Source organism: Lutjanus erythropterus, chromosome 1, assembly GCF_056507025.1.
Source record: "Lutjanus erythropterus isolate fLutEry1 chromosome 1, fLutEry1.hap2, whole genome shotgun sequence".
Classification (NCBI taxonomy): domain Eukaryota; kingdom Metazoa; phylum Chordata; class Actinopteri; order Lutjaniformes; family Lutjanidae; genus Lutjanus; species Lutjanus erythropterus.
In genome coordinates, this window is record NC_139317.1 from 23,652,673 (window position 1) to 23,669,422 (window position 16,750).

The 16,750-nt window shown below is 40.5% G+C and overlaps 1 long non-coding RNA gene across 1 annotated transcript in view; it reads right to left on the bottom strand.

Annotated features, from left to right (window-relative positions):
• Positions 1-669: 669 nt before the first annotated feature.
• The window catches only part of LOC146332925 (uncharacterized), a 58,448-nt gene continuing 42,367 nt past the window's right edge, over positions 670-16,750 (bottom strand). The window contains exon 3 of the long non-coding RNA XR_014771291.1: positions 670-779. This is a non-coding gene — a long non-coding RNA (uncharacterized LOC146332925). The remainder of the gene's footprint in view (positions 780-16,750) is intronic.

The following is a 16,750-nucleotide window of genomic DNA, read 5'->3' on the forward strand; positions in this document are numbered from 1 at the left end:
GTACACCCTAGCATGTATGTGTATGTATTTGCATGTCCACATGCGACATATATAAGAGGCAAAGGAAAGGTGCTCATGTATGTATATCCACCAAGTCATGTCACATTTCTAGCATGTTTGCTCCAGCTCTGGCCAAATCTGCAAGGACCCAGTGAAGAACCCAGAGCGAGCATCTACCAACCAAACAACGTCAACATATTCAGAGCCTCTAATCCGAGAGGAACAAACAGGTGAGCAGACCATGAAAGCGGGGCATTTATCAGCCAGCCTTTCCTTTTACACAAACTGAAGCCGAGCAAACCGTGTGGGGGGACACAGACTAGGGGACAAGTTAGCTTCAAAGCCTGGGAGAAGTTAAAGGGCTTAGGGGCTTGGACAGCAGGAGCATGGGGGGACTTCACAGCCTTACCTGATGGGGTTTTTGGTCTGTGTTGCCACCACGCGGAAGCCTCTCTGACTGCGTTTTCTTTTCAAGTGTCTGTTTGAAGTCGGCAGGCAGAAAGGTCACGCCCTCTTGGTCACAGCAGGTTCGTCGGAACAACGGTGGATGGCCAGTGGCTATTGCTAACGTTCAGACTTTTTGTCTTTGTCTTTGTATACGCCAAAAAAAAATTATAAAGGAGAATGTAAAGCTATTGATCTGGCGCCTGGGCACCTTAAGAAGTTTTGGTGATGTACTCCTAGAATTCCAGGTATTTCCAGGGTTTTCCAAAGCTATATGGTTTGGGATTTAGGGACTCCCAGGTCACAAGAAGAACAAATCAGGATGACACCATCACCTGGAACAAGAAACAAAGAAAGAAAAACACAGTCAGAAACATGTTTTGAACACAGCTGGAGAACATGACAGCCAAAGAAAGAGTTCCATTGCAGTCCTGCACCTCATCCCTGCAATCTGAGCACATAATAAATGTCTTTCAGGAGAAGCAAACCAGAGCAGTTATGATACCATCAAGACTTCAAAATTAATCAGCTGTTTTTAGAGCCAACAAAATTAATCTATAATTATTTGTATGCTACTCCTGCAGGAAAACCTCTTACGATTTCAAGATTACATTTAGGAGTAAATGAACTGCTGTGAGTAATTTCTCCTCTCATACCACCGAAGACTTTTAAAAATGAGAAATGAAAAAAAGATTTCCGGAGAAACTTAATTTTGCTGTAACCAGAACAAGACATATTCCTGTAATAGCATATATAATTGCCTGTTCTGCAGAGGATCTCCCGTATATGACAACAAAGTCTCATAGACAATACATATTTATTCAACTGTCAATTCCAGCGACGTTAGAATAAAAAAAACATGTTAAAAAAAGACTTTGAATTCCACATGGGCCTGGTTTGTGAAGCTGGGTAAATATGCTTGTCATATGTTCCAATAGTTCCACAGCGACTGAGATTTAGTTAGGGAATACAGGCAGGAGAGGCACAGACAGTTTGTGATAACTGAATAGCTCTTTTGAAGCCACCTCTATTTGGAAACCTTGTGCGATTATTTTTACCTCTGTGGTTAGACTTGAGTTAAAGCCCATGTTTAATTGTTCCCAAGAGTTCTTATTGTGGTGCTGATAAGGAGCTCGGGGAGCAACATTTAAAACTGCAACAAAAATAGCTAGACTCTTGCTCATTGGCCACAGGTCTGAAAGAGTGACAACAGAGGATCCACGCAGCAAAGCGCAAGAGAGAGAGGTGAAAAAAATAAAAGAAGAGAGACAGACGGGGGCAGAGGTCTTGTGTGGTTGGTATCTGAATGGTTTTTTTTTTATCAGTTTCTCTTGATTCGAATGTGTGCTCAGCTTTTCAGAATCACATCACTTCTGCTTGAAATATCAATTCAAATAATGATCTTTTTAAGCTATCTTAAATATAGAGCATACAGCGCATTGCTAATCAATAAATAAATAATTTTTATGACAGCGTTTTTTCAGTGGTTACAGCAGACAGAAAGCAGCCGTTGTTAATTTGTCGTCTCTCTTCCTCACTCCGTCCAAGGCCATGACTTCCCGGTTTGTCAGAGCGACCTGTGGGAGTGTGTGTCTCGGATCAATAGCCCACCCACAGCAGAGCCGCGGGCCATCCCTGACCTGGGCTATTGATTAGGCCTGGCTCAGCTGCCAATAGCAATGTGCTGGATGTGACACCAGGCTAAGACAGGAGCTGAGGAAGGGGGATTCTGAATTGCCAGTGGCAGCCCCACAGCACACCGCAGATAAAAGTCAATTCCACTTAACCAAATCACTGACAACTAAATAGTTAGCAGACAGAAGAATGCCGAGAGTCTCTGATGGCAGCAGCTGGATGGCTTCGGGGATTTCCTAGCCCCCTGACCTGTGTCGGGGAGCACAACAGGCCATGAGAGCAACAGTGTGACATACGCAGGCCTCTGTTTGTGGAGGCAGCGTGACCTCTGTCTGCATGTCAGTCTGTTTGTCTTTTAATCTGGTCACTTCTCTCTCTGCAAGTCACACCTGTGGCATAATTACACGAGGGACACTTTCTATCAGTGGCTCCCTCCAGGTTGATTATGTAGGATCGTCTCCCCAGTACACTGTAAAAATAAACTCTCCGTTTTAACTTAAAAAGTTAGGGTCCAGGCTGCCTTAAGATTTTAGGTTGACTGAATTTGAAAAGACAAGTTGAAGTAATTTTGTAATGATTCAAAACAAACTTCCCTAGACAAATAAACTTGATTAATTTGGTTGTGCTTGAGATCGTTTTAGATATTAAGTTGAACTAAGAATTCTTCAGTCACACTGACAAACTTACAAATAAATTTGATTTCCTTTTACATAAAACTCATTATTTCCTGAGATTTCAGAAGTTCTGAAAATAAACAATATACATTTTAAGTTTAATTAACTTAAATAAATAAAACTTATATATTAACTTAAGTTCATGAAAAAAGATCATTTGATTCCGCTTAAGTGTTGTATGATTTTTTTTTTTTTACAGTGTGCACTCAGGTCTTTAATGAGGAGAGATGTTCACTAGATTTTTTTTCTTACAGTATATACACATGAACATACAAGTTGAATAATTAAATCATTTGAAAGATATCTGATGTATGACTTTCAGTAAATTTAAAGAATGCTGAGTAAAGGAGACACAGAATCATGTTTATATTGCTGTGATATACCAGTATTGATGATAACTATGATATTTTAAACCATGAAATATTGATATGTTCATAAAACATGATAATACTAACAAAGTTAAAGATGAGTTTGACTGATAGCATTATGTTAGGTATTGCCCTGATATTGTGAATTCTTTTGGCCATGATAATCGTGTAATGAAAATCTGATATCATGACAATCCTATGCATAACTGTTCATAACTTATTCTTGCAGTAAATTATCAGATTTTTAAAAGTAGCTATTAACCATAATCTTTACAGCAGTGTTTCCTGTGGCTGTGTGCACAGATATAATGCAGTCCCACTGAAGTTGTCAGACTCCTTTCAATCCATCTTGCTCACAGTCATTACCAGTCCATATTAGAGTAGTTTACATGTCACTTTACCGGTACTTTGCCTCGTGAATGTAATTCTGTGGCCACAGCCTCCTTGTGCATTCAGCACCTATCTATGGCTCCATATCTCTCCCAGTAATTGCTGAGTGACAGAAAGGCAATACTGCCCACTTCATTATAGGACAGCCAGACTGACTGGACACTGGCCTCTTGGCTCGAGGTCACTCTGGCCAGACTGACCTTATCTGCCCAGGTCGTCAGGGGTCAGTCACCCAGAATTTATAAGGACTTTACTAGAGTTGCCGTGGGTGCCATACAGCAAGGTCGCCTGACCCCGGCGGACTGCTTATATCAGGTATTGATTGCAGTTTGTCTACTTCAGTTGAGGCTGGACTAATCTCCCAACACTAGGGTCTCAGGGGCAAAGGCTTCAGTGTAAAGTTAAGTATTGGAAGTAACAAGAGTGATGGTGGGGCGAGTGGATACTAGTGACCATAAGAGGGACACAACAAGAGTTGTGGGGCTTTGGGGTTTAAAAAAACAATATGTGTAAGAGCAGTGAGATGTAGTACCAGGACTGGAACTACAACTGCTGCTCAAACCTGGAAAAAGGTTCTATTCTTAGGGTGCACTTGGGGGATGAAGCTCTGTGCATGACAATTTTATTAAGTAATGAAATAAAGGATCCTGTACCAAGATATATTGAACAAGTGCAGTACTGCACTTTGACTGAATGAGGGTCTGCAGTCTGAGAATCTGTTCCGTCTTGCTGTCTTCTAAACAAACAGACACAGAAAGGATACTAATCATCTGTGCATGTAAATTCAACATGTATTATTATTCACATTGCTTTGAATTGTTTGGTTTCCTGTTGTCAGCTCCCAAGATGGTTAAATTAAAGGGATCGTTTAAATTATTTGATGTAATGAACTTATCGACAGTAAGGGCATTAGCCACAGGAGATGACAATCAGACCAGCAACTCCAATGTTCTGCAAGGTAAAATTACTGATTTCTCCTACAAGGTTCAGAGAGAGAGATATTCAGCTGGTTCAAGGGCAGTTTCCCATCAAAAAAGGCTGTGCAATGGCAAAGTAAAGCAGTGAAAACATTCCTAATATAGCGTACACATAAAGTGATTTAATTTTTTTTTAGGTGGACCTTTGTTAAGAGGCTAAAATACATTTTGTTGTTGACCTTGTCCATAGCAGTTCATTGCTTAGCTTCCATGCTGGTGCCCTCTCTGCTTCTTCAAGCCGGGGCCATGTCAACCAGTCGGCAACTACCTACAATAAATTTATGACTACCTCACACAGCCCCACACCAAATAATCTGAACTATTACCATTCCTTTAAACAAAGAAGGAATTGATCAGTATTTATTCAAATCATTGCTACTTATGCCCAGTAAAATTCATTTATCCAACTGCAAAAACATTTTGGTGTGAGTCTTTCTATCAACCATCTTTAGCTTCAACATATGGATAAATATATGTGTGATTGCTAGCCTGCAACTAAATGTATATTTGTGTGTGTGTGTGTGTGTGTGTGTGTGTGTGTGTGTGTGTGTGTGTGTGTGTGTGTGCGTCTGTGCCAGCTTGTGTCTGTGTGAGACCCTTTATGTACATACTAAAGCATCCCTGATGCTCGTTAGATCTCGTCTCTCGGCAGCTGCTTGGCACCGTTCATATTAAATCACAATAATGGCAGATGAGCTCTCGCGCGAGAGAGACAAGCATCTGTTTGAAACTGCACTTTATTACACTTTGTTCCTTTAATCAAAAAAACTACGCCAAAAGATAACCCGGTTTTAAAAATCCCAGATAAACAGCAACGATTGCATCTTTAAATAATAAATGATCCCCTGCCTCTTACAGACGGGAATATAACTGAAAATAATTGAAGACAACAATGTCCTATAAGAGCACCACTCGAGCAGTGCTGATTCAGAATCCCTCATAACTTCAAACATTCAGTCATAAAGTATGGATAATCCGTAAAAGAGAGGCATGCGTCTGTTTACAATTTCCTTCTAATTAAGGCTACAGGATGGGGTCTACCTTTGTTAAAGTTGATGTGTGTTTGTTAGACTTCCTGCAAAAACTGTACCACTGGCAAATTAGGGGAGGAATACAAAACGAAACAAACAATAACACTCTAATATGATCTGCAGTCAAGGAATAAATATTTCACAATCTGTCTACATTTGACACACTTTCAGTTGAGAACAAAGGATTGCTAAACAACAAATTGCCCAAACTTGGTCTTGAGACAATAACCTTTTTTGACCTGCATTAATTCACAAAATATGGTAGCGACTTCCACTTCACAACTGTCTTTGTAATCTGTCCGCAATTTGTTTGCAATTTAACGACACGTTGTTACTTTTATTTTTAAGCAGACAAGAAATTTCTCTTGGCAGTCATGGAAGGGAACAGATTGAAACAGATCAAGACGTTAAGCAAGAAAAACCCAGGGTAAGCCAAATCAGGATAGTAAGGCATGTTTAAAGACGTACACAAAAACAAATGGTGTGCTACTTTATAACTGGTACCCAACACTGATTAGCTTCTACATGAAGGCTGAGCGAACGACTGATCTTAAAACCATGTTCACATCCTTGAGATGATGATACACAACAGCATTTAACTGTATAAGGCCGATGGCGAGGGTGAACTAAAGAGTATGAAAAATCAGGTAAGCACCGTGCTGATGAAGGTGATGTTTTCCATTCTCCCTCTGTGAAGCACGCCAGCAGTGTGCTGTGTGTCTAAGAGGGATAAGGCAGTGCTTGATGATTAATCACTGGACATAATAAAGCTTCACACCATGAGCACACAGTCCAGCTGATTCTATGATATGATTGGGGCCGATTAGAAAAGAGAAATAATCATTCCTTACAGTGCATTCATAGTACACTCTAATGATATCTTCTGATTGGACCTTGTGGAGAAGATAATAAGGGTCCGTCTTCAGAATGGACTCCAAGATTATTTCTTTAACTTCATGAAATGGGGCCACGGGCCTGGATGCTGCAGATTTGAGGATTAAGATAAGATGACCTTTCACATTATGTTGCCATGTATAAAAGATGAAGTTTACAGTCCCTCATCACATTAGACCTTATCAATGGGTAGAGCCTCTGTGAAGCCCCTTTGAACATCACAATGGTTTTTCAGACTGGTATACAACAGGCCTCTACCCCCCAGTGTGGGATTACTGTGCTTGTGTGTGCATGTGTGCTAAAAAGGGGTGTGTTGTGGACGTACACGCTCGCTTGTTTGGACAATACGAAAGTACTAATCCAGTGTAAAAACTTTATTCTACGTCTTTTCTTTTTCATGGTCATGTGGAACAAAAATACATTTAAAAACTTGAGTGTGGTATTTAACGCCTCACTTCAAATGATGTGGCCTGTTACATTAAAGGGACAATTGACCCCCAAATCAAAAATCCGTAGTTTTTCTCTGCTGTAGTAGCTGTAATGTAATTTATCCATCTAGATAGTTTTGGTGTGAATTGCAGAGTGTTTGAGATATCAGCCATAGAGATATCTTTCTTCTCTGTAGTTGATTTAACTAGATGGCACTTGGCTTGTGGTGCTGAAAGTGCCAAAAAAATACATTTGAAAAACTCAACAGTAATGTCTCTTTCCAGAAAAATGACCCTGTAAGTTAAGATAATCCACAGACCTTGTTGTGAGCAGTTTCATCTCAGAACTATTTTCTTTTTACCAAACTACACCCGCCAACTGTATCACTGAACCACCAGGAAACGTGCATCTACTCATAGATAAGAGGCTCATGTTTGTGGCAAAAAGGAAAAAAAGGGACAATTCTACACCTTCCATGTGCATGTCCAATCAGTGTTGATAGTAAATGTAGTCAATTGAAGCAATACATTCCTCAGTGTGTGTCATATTGACCAAAACATCCCTGTTCACAGAGCCATGCAGCAGTGTCTGTATGCACCAGGATGCATTGTGGGTGAGTTTGTGACTTCGACGCCCATGTTGCCATGTATCACCATTAGCCTATAGCTATTACTTTGGTGGGCAAAACATAGCGTCACATGGCAAAAAATACTGATCTAACATGCCCCATGGCTACCCAGAGGCAGGGACTAGAAATTCAAGACGAAATAGCCTGTGGTTTTTCCTTAATCCAATGGCACCACTGTGGATACAGAAAAAATAATTTTGCGAATGGAAAAGTCTCTTTTCTCGGCCAATATGGCACACACTCAGGAATTTATTGCTCAAATTCACATGACAAAATACATTTAGATTACCCATCAACACTGATTGGACATCCACATGAAGACTGTAGAATTTGCTCTTTAACAACGTCCTCCTTGGCTGAGCTGTAACGTTAGCACCACTGAGTCAGCCATGGCAGTGATCTGGTTGGCAGGCGTAGTTTGGTTGAGAGAAAATAGTCTCGACATAAACTGCTCAAAACAAGTTCTGTGGATTAGCTTCAGTAACCAGGTCATGATTTCTTGAAAGAGACACTACTGCTGAGTTTTTAATTTTTTTGTTGTTGTTTTTTTGGCGCATTGAGCACCACAAACTGAGTGCCATCAAGTTCCATAATATTTGAGAGAAGGCAGACGGCCAAAAACTGGGCAACTCACACCAAAACAGTCTAGATTGATGAATAGCACCACAGGTAGGACAGAGAATGTGTATTTTTCATTTGAGGTGAACTATTCTTTTAAACAAATTTGACAGCAGTGGACTACCAGTACAGTATTATAAGCATAAAATCAGTGTACATCAAACATTTTATCTTTCACACAACAGTGTGAGGCTCTGCCCCGGGACGCTCATGTTAACTCCTCATGTTGTTAGGACAGGTCGCTCTGCCCTGCCAGTCAGAAACTCAAGAGGAGAACAACAGAGACCATTTCCTTTCCACAGCTCTCCAAAATATCATTGTCACGAGTCTGGTATTGAATCTTAACATCTAAGTTTTCTATAAAAAAAAGGGGGAAAAAAACTGTCAAGTGGAAGGCAAAGTGTCACTTGTTTCAAATGCAAACGAGCATGTTTAAAACATTTTCTTGGGTCAAGTGATATTATGTTGAAACTAGAGGAGTGATCCACCTGTCAGTTACAAATACTGTCACTCGTTTCAATCTAAAAACAACTGAAACTATATTTGAAACAAGTCAAACGATCTCACCCCGATGGCACAACTGTTTTCTTTTGTTTTGAGATAGAAAAAAACTAAATTGAACTAAAAAACTTAAATTTTACTAAATTTTGGGGCGCGAGCACTCTGAAAGTGAGTGACACTTTTGGATCATACATGTTCAGCAGAACCACTCTCTCCTGGGCTGGGCTGAGGAGCTATAGGCATTTACAGGCATCAGACTACTGGCCAACATCTTCAGGCTTCTTTGATGTGGGAGGCATTGCTTACCCCTATAACTTACAGCCCAGCTCTGCAGGGACTTATTTTTATAACCTCTATTATTTTCTATCATAAATATTCAAATCCAGATCTTAAATCCAGAGCTTAGTGAGGAGAATAGCCAAAAACAACATGCAGCTCTTCAGCTTCCCCCAGCTCTCGCTCTTCTATAGAAAATCATTATGAAGATTAATACAGAAATCAAACAGAATGCTGAGACGAGACTGTAGGACCCAGTAAAAATAATGCACTCATATGAAAGACTTGGGATGGAATTTTTGGTCAAGGATCTCAGGCTTTTTTGTTCTTTATTTGTTTGAGCATTTTGACACATTCTGCATTTCCTCCTTTTGGCTGTGAATTAATATTTGCAGCTTGAATATTAATCCTGATTCAGTAGTGGATTAGTTTGCTATTGTCCCCTCTGTGCTGAGCCCTAAATAAAGGCGCTGACATGGAGAGGAAATCTATACCTCTCTGCCCTGCAAACAAAGACCTCTGCACCCAGAGATAACACATGTCCCTGCAACACAGACCCCCCTACTCTACCCACATGCTGGATCCTCCATCTCCCTCTCCTCTCTCTTTTCTTTCTCCCTCAACCCACAATTCCACATTTCTCCTTCTCTTCACCACTCTCTCTTTCTCTCCCTCTCTCAGAAAAACTTTGCCATGGTAGATTTGCAAGGCAATTGTGCCCTTAAACCGCGCCTCTTCCTCAGCTTATACCATGCATTTTCCAGAGTTTATCAAAGAATACAATGGGGTTATGCTTTCACCATTATTCTCCAGGCAAGAACAGTAATTTAAATGCACCAGTACTACTGAGGCAGGGCGCAGCCCTGCTGTCTCACTATGGAACAGAGAGAGATGAAAATGCGTTACAAAAAACGCACTGCATTACTTTGTTGACCTTTCCTGTTCTCATAGTTTACAAACAGCTGTGAAGCTCCTTCCTCTGGGCTCTTTGTACATCAGAGACTAGGACTGATGGAGGCACGCCATGCTTAAATGAAGGGCTTTTTCTAACTTGCCTCCGTTGTGGCTCACAAACACAACCTAACAAACACACATTTACTTTATCTCTGCCGCCAAAGCAGTTGCCAAAGTGAGGGAGGAAATGCATAGTGAAACAGATATGATGGCATCCTTTCATGTAAGTATATATTTTAACACACAGTCTGTTCAACAACAAAAGAAAAAAAAATCTAAACATATGCACACATCAATGCAGCCACCCACACACAGACACAAGTTTAATTTTCTCTTACATTGTAATAGCTTTGGCAAGTATTTTATAAAAGTTGGTCTGTTTTCAGAGTAATTGAAGCTAAAGTTGCACTGCTAGTTTGATGCAACTAAATGTGAAGACCGCAGTTCATCTCAGACTCCTGTCTCAATGAATTTGCAAGCTGCTGTCCTCAATGACACTAATAAGCACATACCTGCAAGCACATATAGTGAGGTATCTGTGCGCACACAGTCATGTTTTTATCACAGCATTGTGAAAGCAAACAGGAACATTGAGTACTGCGCCTCAGTCCTACATATGTGACCTGCGGCTGAATGCCAGGTGAATATTAACAGGGAGCTGAGAGGAGGAGGAGGAAGATGCAGAGGACAGAGGATGATGAGGACAAGAAGTAAGAAGGAAATTAAGAAGGGAAAGAGGAAGGAGGAAGGAAACAAAGGAAAAATAAAGTGACGGAAGAGAGAAAGTGAAAAGAAATGAAAATACAGTGGTGAAGTGCAGCAGACATTTGGAGATGGGCTGGACCGACCTGGTCGGCCTGATGAGAATGGGCAGCCATAGTGATGCCATTATGTTGGTAATCAATCCATTGGTGTCTGTGCGTCTGGGTGGGCAGATACTCGCAGTCTAGAAGGGGTTAATGGGAAATCAATGAGAGGGATGTGCTTATGAGCGGGACATGGGGAAAGAGGGACAAGGGGGGAGAGAGTGAAGAGAGATAGAGGGGTGGGGAGGGGGAGATAGGAACATTGTTTCCTGTGATAGCAGCAGACTTCCCAGATGTTATCTGTCATTCAAAGGAGCACTCTGGTGACCAGATGTTTAGGCTCAATGTGGTGGAGTGGGTATACACCCTACTGAGGGATCAATATAGGTCAAGTGCATGGTAATATTTATCACTACTCTGCACACACAAGACATTGACGTCTTGCAACACAGAGACTTGTGCTGAGCAGGATGAAAATTATATATATATTAAAAAATCACACCCTGGTTAAATGCTCATTTATTTCAGGAGAATATATATCTGGCATGATGGTGTTTTCTCATGAATATGGATCATATGTCTGGCCTGCACCAGCAATATCTCTGTCTTACGTCCATTATGGGAAACAAAGGGGAGCGCTGATTTGGAAAGAAAGGTAAAATAAATACAGCGAAAATCAGCCAGAGTAGTTTTCTGAAGGCCTGGGGGCATTTGGGGAGGTGGGTGGGGGGTTGGAAAGGGGGAACCAAGAGCAGGTCCCAGTGCAGTAAGGCTCTTTGTAGTTTGAGCAGTCTGAACTAGCCAGAGGCTTACTGCTCTAACCCTTAGCACTCAGAGAGACTGTTTGGGGAAATTACACCACAGAGTAATAATTAATCAAGTAAACGCTGAACTGCTTTGATTTGGATTACATTAACATATTATCAATAATGTATTAATCAAATACAAATAAACACCTCTGCATAATAGCATACTTAACTAACTACAATTTCACACTTAGTGTAAAAGTTAGTCTTCTTTGAGGAATGAGAAAACCCACAGCAAACTATGCAGGAAACAGATGAGTTTTTCACCTCTTGGCACTTTACTGTCTCTGCTCATCAACACCCTTCTTCATCACTGCATCACCCATTTCAAGTCCTTCTACCAAGAGGCAAAAAAAATTATGAATTCATTTATTTATGCTTAACAATGGGAGAATGCATCATGCGGAATAAATAAACACACCACTGATGAAGCACTGCAAACACAATGCACGTAATTTGTGCAAAGCTACTCCAGGTTTGATTCCAAAAGTAGCTAAGTGGATTGAGGAAAAGAGTTAGTCACTTTTATCATTTGCAGAGGAGTCGAATCAGCTCTGCTTTTGTATTTTCACTTAAATGCATGTTCTGTTTTTCTCAGATAAGTTGTGTTGTTTAAAAGCATCCGTTCTCGCCTAACGCTTTGTTCATTGGGGGAACTTCATGCCCAGGGATTTTCTAAACACAATTCATCAAAGTGGAACGGCAGTCTTTTTTTTCTGCATTCCTAATCCTTTTTGCTGCAGATGAGAGATTTGCTGTTCAGACTCATTAAGATTAAAGCGTTTTGCCAGAGTTATTTAAGAATGCAAAGTTCCATGTGAGACCTCTCAGAGTTCAGAACAGAAGAAAATCCTATCGACACGCTCTGTGCACTGGGGGCTGATCTTAGCCTATATTTCTATATTTGGTGTCAGTGATTGAGTGATAGCATGTGAAATGGTTTTTCCTGCTGCATTATAGTTTAAAGTTACAATCACTTTTCCATTCTTACCATCAGTAGGAGGTCATGGGTGTGATTGCTCTTAGTGTCTTCACTTGTAAGATTAAATTGATTACCTGTAAACATATTTGGTCACACTTTATTTTACAGCACACTAATATTACATAACAAGGTGCACTTTCTATTAAATTAGACAAAAACTACAAAAGAATATGTTCTTTATTAGTCAATAAACAAACAAAACTATTCCATAATTAGACATTATACAACTATTGGTACATTAATAAGACATGATAAGCTGTACTTTGTATCAAATAATCCAAAAACTAGAGATAATATGTAGCAGAATAGATATGGCTGATGCTCTTAAAATGGGAAAGTAGCAGATAAGTGATTCCACTTTAGTTTACAGTACAATTCTGTTGTATTGCATCCTTAATTAGACCTCCAGGAAAGTTTAATAAGGGTCTAGGAATGGGATAAAATACACCTTTGTCTACAGTACAGTTCTATAGTAATGTGTCTCTAATTACTCTATTAAAGGCTACTAAGGGTCTAACAGTGGCGGAAAAATCACTTTAGTTAACAGTACAGCTCCGCTGAATGAGTCCAGAACCACCCTCTAATAAAGTCCAGTAGGTGTCTAATAAAGTATCTGATACTGTCTAATACAGAACATACTATTTGTTTATTTTTGTCTAATTCAAATTGCAGCTTGTGAAATCTTATTAGTGTGCTGAAAAATAAAATGCAAGCACATTTTTTAAACTGTGCTTTCTACTTCTGATGTGTAGTTAGTGGCTTGATTTTAATCAAAATCTTTTGTTCATTGGGTTTGAGTATAAACAGACAGACAAATTAGGAATTAATACAGTATGCTCATATATTGTAAATGTGCGGCTAACTAGGCTTGCTTTCTAGTATTATTTTGGCTGCATAGATTTTGGCTGGGTTAAGGTGATCAGTCATCTGGCTGGACAGACAATAGTTAATGTTTAGCTGGAGGAGATCTTTTAGCTGAGAGAGAAATTATCATTGGATTGGACTGAGTGTTAGTCTTCTGCCTAAGGATTTTTTAATATTAGCTTTTTTGGCCGGCGACTCAGTAGTCTTTTGGCTGCTCTAAAGCTGGAGAAAGACTCCAATCCCGTTGTTGGTAGAACACAGCTCAGTCTCGGCACCTTTCCCAAACTTTCCAACTTCCAAGTGTCGCAATCTGGTTCCATTTTACAGCTGGCCTTGAGATTGTAACAGAGCTCCTTTCTCTCCCTCCTCAACCGCATATTTAATCCCTGTGCTTATGTCAAACTTAATTACAGGACCTTGTACGAAAAAATAACAAGTGAGCCTTGTAGGGGTGGGAGAGAGGAAAGGAGAGTATTAAGAGAGGGAGAGAAAAAGAGACATAGGGAGAATGCTAAGAGGTGTGAGGGGGGGGGGGGAACAACAGAGACATTTAATCTGTAGACTCAGTATCTTAAAAGACCAAACAAAAAGCTTTGATCTAGCGTAGCTCTTTTTTTTTAGCAAGAGACCAGAACAGATGCAATCTACTGGCAAAAGTCAACAATTATACTTACTTGATAAATTAATCTAAGATCAATATTATTGGCCTAGAACATCAAAAATATCTCCTGTGGATCTATCTTGCATCTACCTTACAAAACATTTTCAAAAGAGGAGAGGCTAAATGACCAGATGTTCTGAAAAAATCAGAACAGATCTGAATTACAAGCAGTTGTCCTAAATCCTGAATCCTGTTCTTTTTGTCCCGAAAATGAACCATTACAGTAATAGATAATACATACAAGATTTGAATTCATTAAAATACTCAGAACACATCAGATATGTTGACTGTAATTTCTGCTTTTATTTATTAAAAATTGTCCTCTATGTTTTTGTAAATGACGTAAGAGTATTATTGATGCGTTTTCACTTGTCCATTGCACTGATTAGGCATCATAAATAAAGGACTCTTGATGTCATTCGACCTGCTTAAACCACATGACGGATAGTGCAGCTGCCACTGTGGGAGGAATTTGAACCAAAAATATCTAAAAACAATGTGCTTGTAAGCTCCTAAAGCTTAATGACAATCTTAGCTGCTGAAAAGACATTTAAAATAACTGCAACACATCTGTCACCCGTGACAGAACATTGTGCTTCTTATGATCCTCAGGATCTCTAACTGATCGTCATAATATTAATAACAACTGATGTTACTCTCAATTATTCTGTTTTAATCTTTGTGACCCCAACACCCAACTCCCTGTTCTGATTTTCACCGATTCTCATTTGGTCACCAAGGGCAGGGAATGTAAGAAAGTGTCCTGAGAGCCCTTTCACCCATATCTTTTGACTTTACAACCCAGCAAATTCTCCTGAGCCCTCGCACACCAAAAAGAAATAATCATTAGACTAGGTCAGTCACACAGTTTGTGTGTGTGCATGTGTGTTAGTGCGCATAAAACTATTTACTCTGTAGAAGTGGAACAGCCGGGGAGAGAGATGTTTAGTCTGTCAGTTTAAAACTATTACCTCAAACTCTGAAAATATGAGCTGAGCCTGTCGTGCATCGACACAGGGAGACAGCACTGTGAAGAACAAACCTTTGAAAAGTCTAAATCAATTTTTGGGGGAGTAACATAACAAACGCTTCACCACAGTGAAGAAAAGGGGATCTCTTTTTTAACAGTTTGAAAAGCACATATTCATACAATCTTCATAAGGCAAAACAGCATAAATGCAGTATACATGAAGCCTTTTGAAAAGGGAGATGACAGCAAGGGAGAAAGGGAGAAGACGCTGGGATACTCCTCAGAGAAGGAGACAAAACACACAGGAGGACCACCACAGCCCTCCTACACCGCCCACACTGCATACACCTACCCACACACCCAGCCTTTAGGCCAGCCTTCCCAGACTGGACACAAGTGGCCGAGCAGTGGACCAGAGGAGGGAGGAGAGGTTCCCATGCCACTGGTGCTGGAACTGGCGCGCCACCCGGAGGTATTTATAGCAGACCAGCACTAAAGGGCCGGGAGAGAGGGCATGCTTGTTTTCCTTTCCATTCCCCAGGCACTTTCACCAGGCCTCACATGTGGGTGTTAAATATATACCCAAATACTGGGAGCAACATTGTGGGGGCAGAGAATAGGAGGCAGAAGGCTTGCTTGGAATAGGAGTGGAGGGGGTGGGGTGGGAGATGGAGAGTTGAGAGAGCAAGAGCAACAAGAGAGTGTTCTCTGGAGCAGGAAAGTAACGCATTAAAACTACTCAAATTAAGGCAGTCTATAACTTTACTCTTACTTACAGCTACTGCGAGGAACTTTCAAATTTTCTTGAGAGGTTCGGAGAGGTGACTGTGACCACTGATCAGAACAGCGCAGGAGTAATTTTGACTGAAGATTTGGAGAAACAGAAACCCCTCTCAAGTGAATACTGGCGCTGATAATGCATTGAATGTCAGTGGTTAAAAAGTAAGTAATAGAGGGTATGCACTGGTGTCACTTTCTAACCAGAACATGGCCCTCCAGTCAGACTGAGTGGCAAAACATCCTGCAACATGGCTGCCTCTACTTGTTGAAACCAGGAGTACCAGGAGTAAAACAATCAATAATCTGCGTAAATTAAAGGCAGTGGACTAAACAGTGATCCTCACAAGTTACAATTAAATAAACCATGGTCCACAGACATCGACCTTTGCTAGGAATCAGGCTTCCTGTTCCTGTTTTTTTTTTTTCTGGGAATTGCAGTAACCAATTTGCTTCTCTTTCTTTCACTTCTGCCAGTTTGTAAAAAGATCGCTCCAACTTCTTGTGGAATCTATTTGTATAGTCAATCACACAACAGCTCTTTCTCATTTTATTTGTGTATTTGTGCTTTTGTGGCATTCAAGCTGAAAGCTAACACTACCAGTCAGTAGTCTTTTAGCCACTCAGTGGGTGTAAATGCAGTAGTACCACCAGCTGTGACATTATGTGCATACCCTCTATACTCTCAGTAGTTTCTTGAGAAGAATACTTTGTACTCTTACTTGTGTTTTAAGACCGGTTGTTCTACTTGCAGCTGAGTAATATTTCAGTAATGTAACAGTACTTGAATACAGATTTTTAGTGGTGTTTCTGCCAAGGGTCTGGAGCAAGCTGGATGTAGACAGTTGCAGAAAAAAAGAAAGAAAGAAAGAAAGACTGTTAATGCAGTAAAAAGCAAAAGAAAGAAAGGAAGATGAATGAATTTCTGTACGCTTCCTGAGCTCCAAGGGGCCTAAGACAGTGAGTCAGGCTCGGTGCCAGCTCCAGGACCCAGACGAGGATGAGAGTTTAGGGCCGAGCTGAACCCAGTTCATCTGGAGACTTGACAGTGAAGAGGCAGGGAAA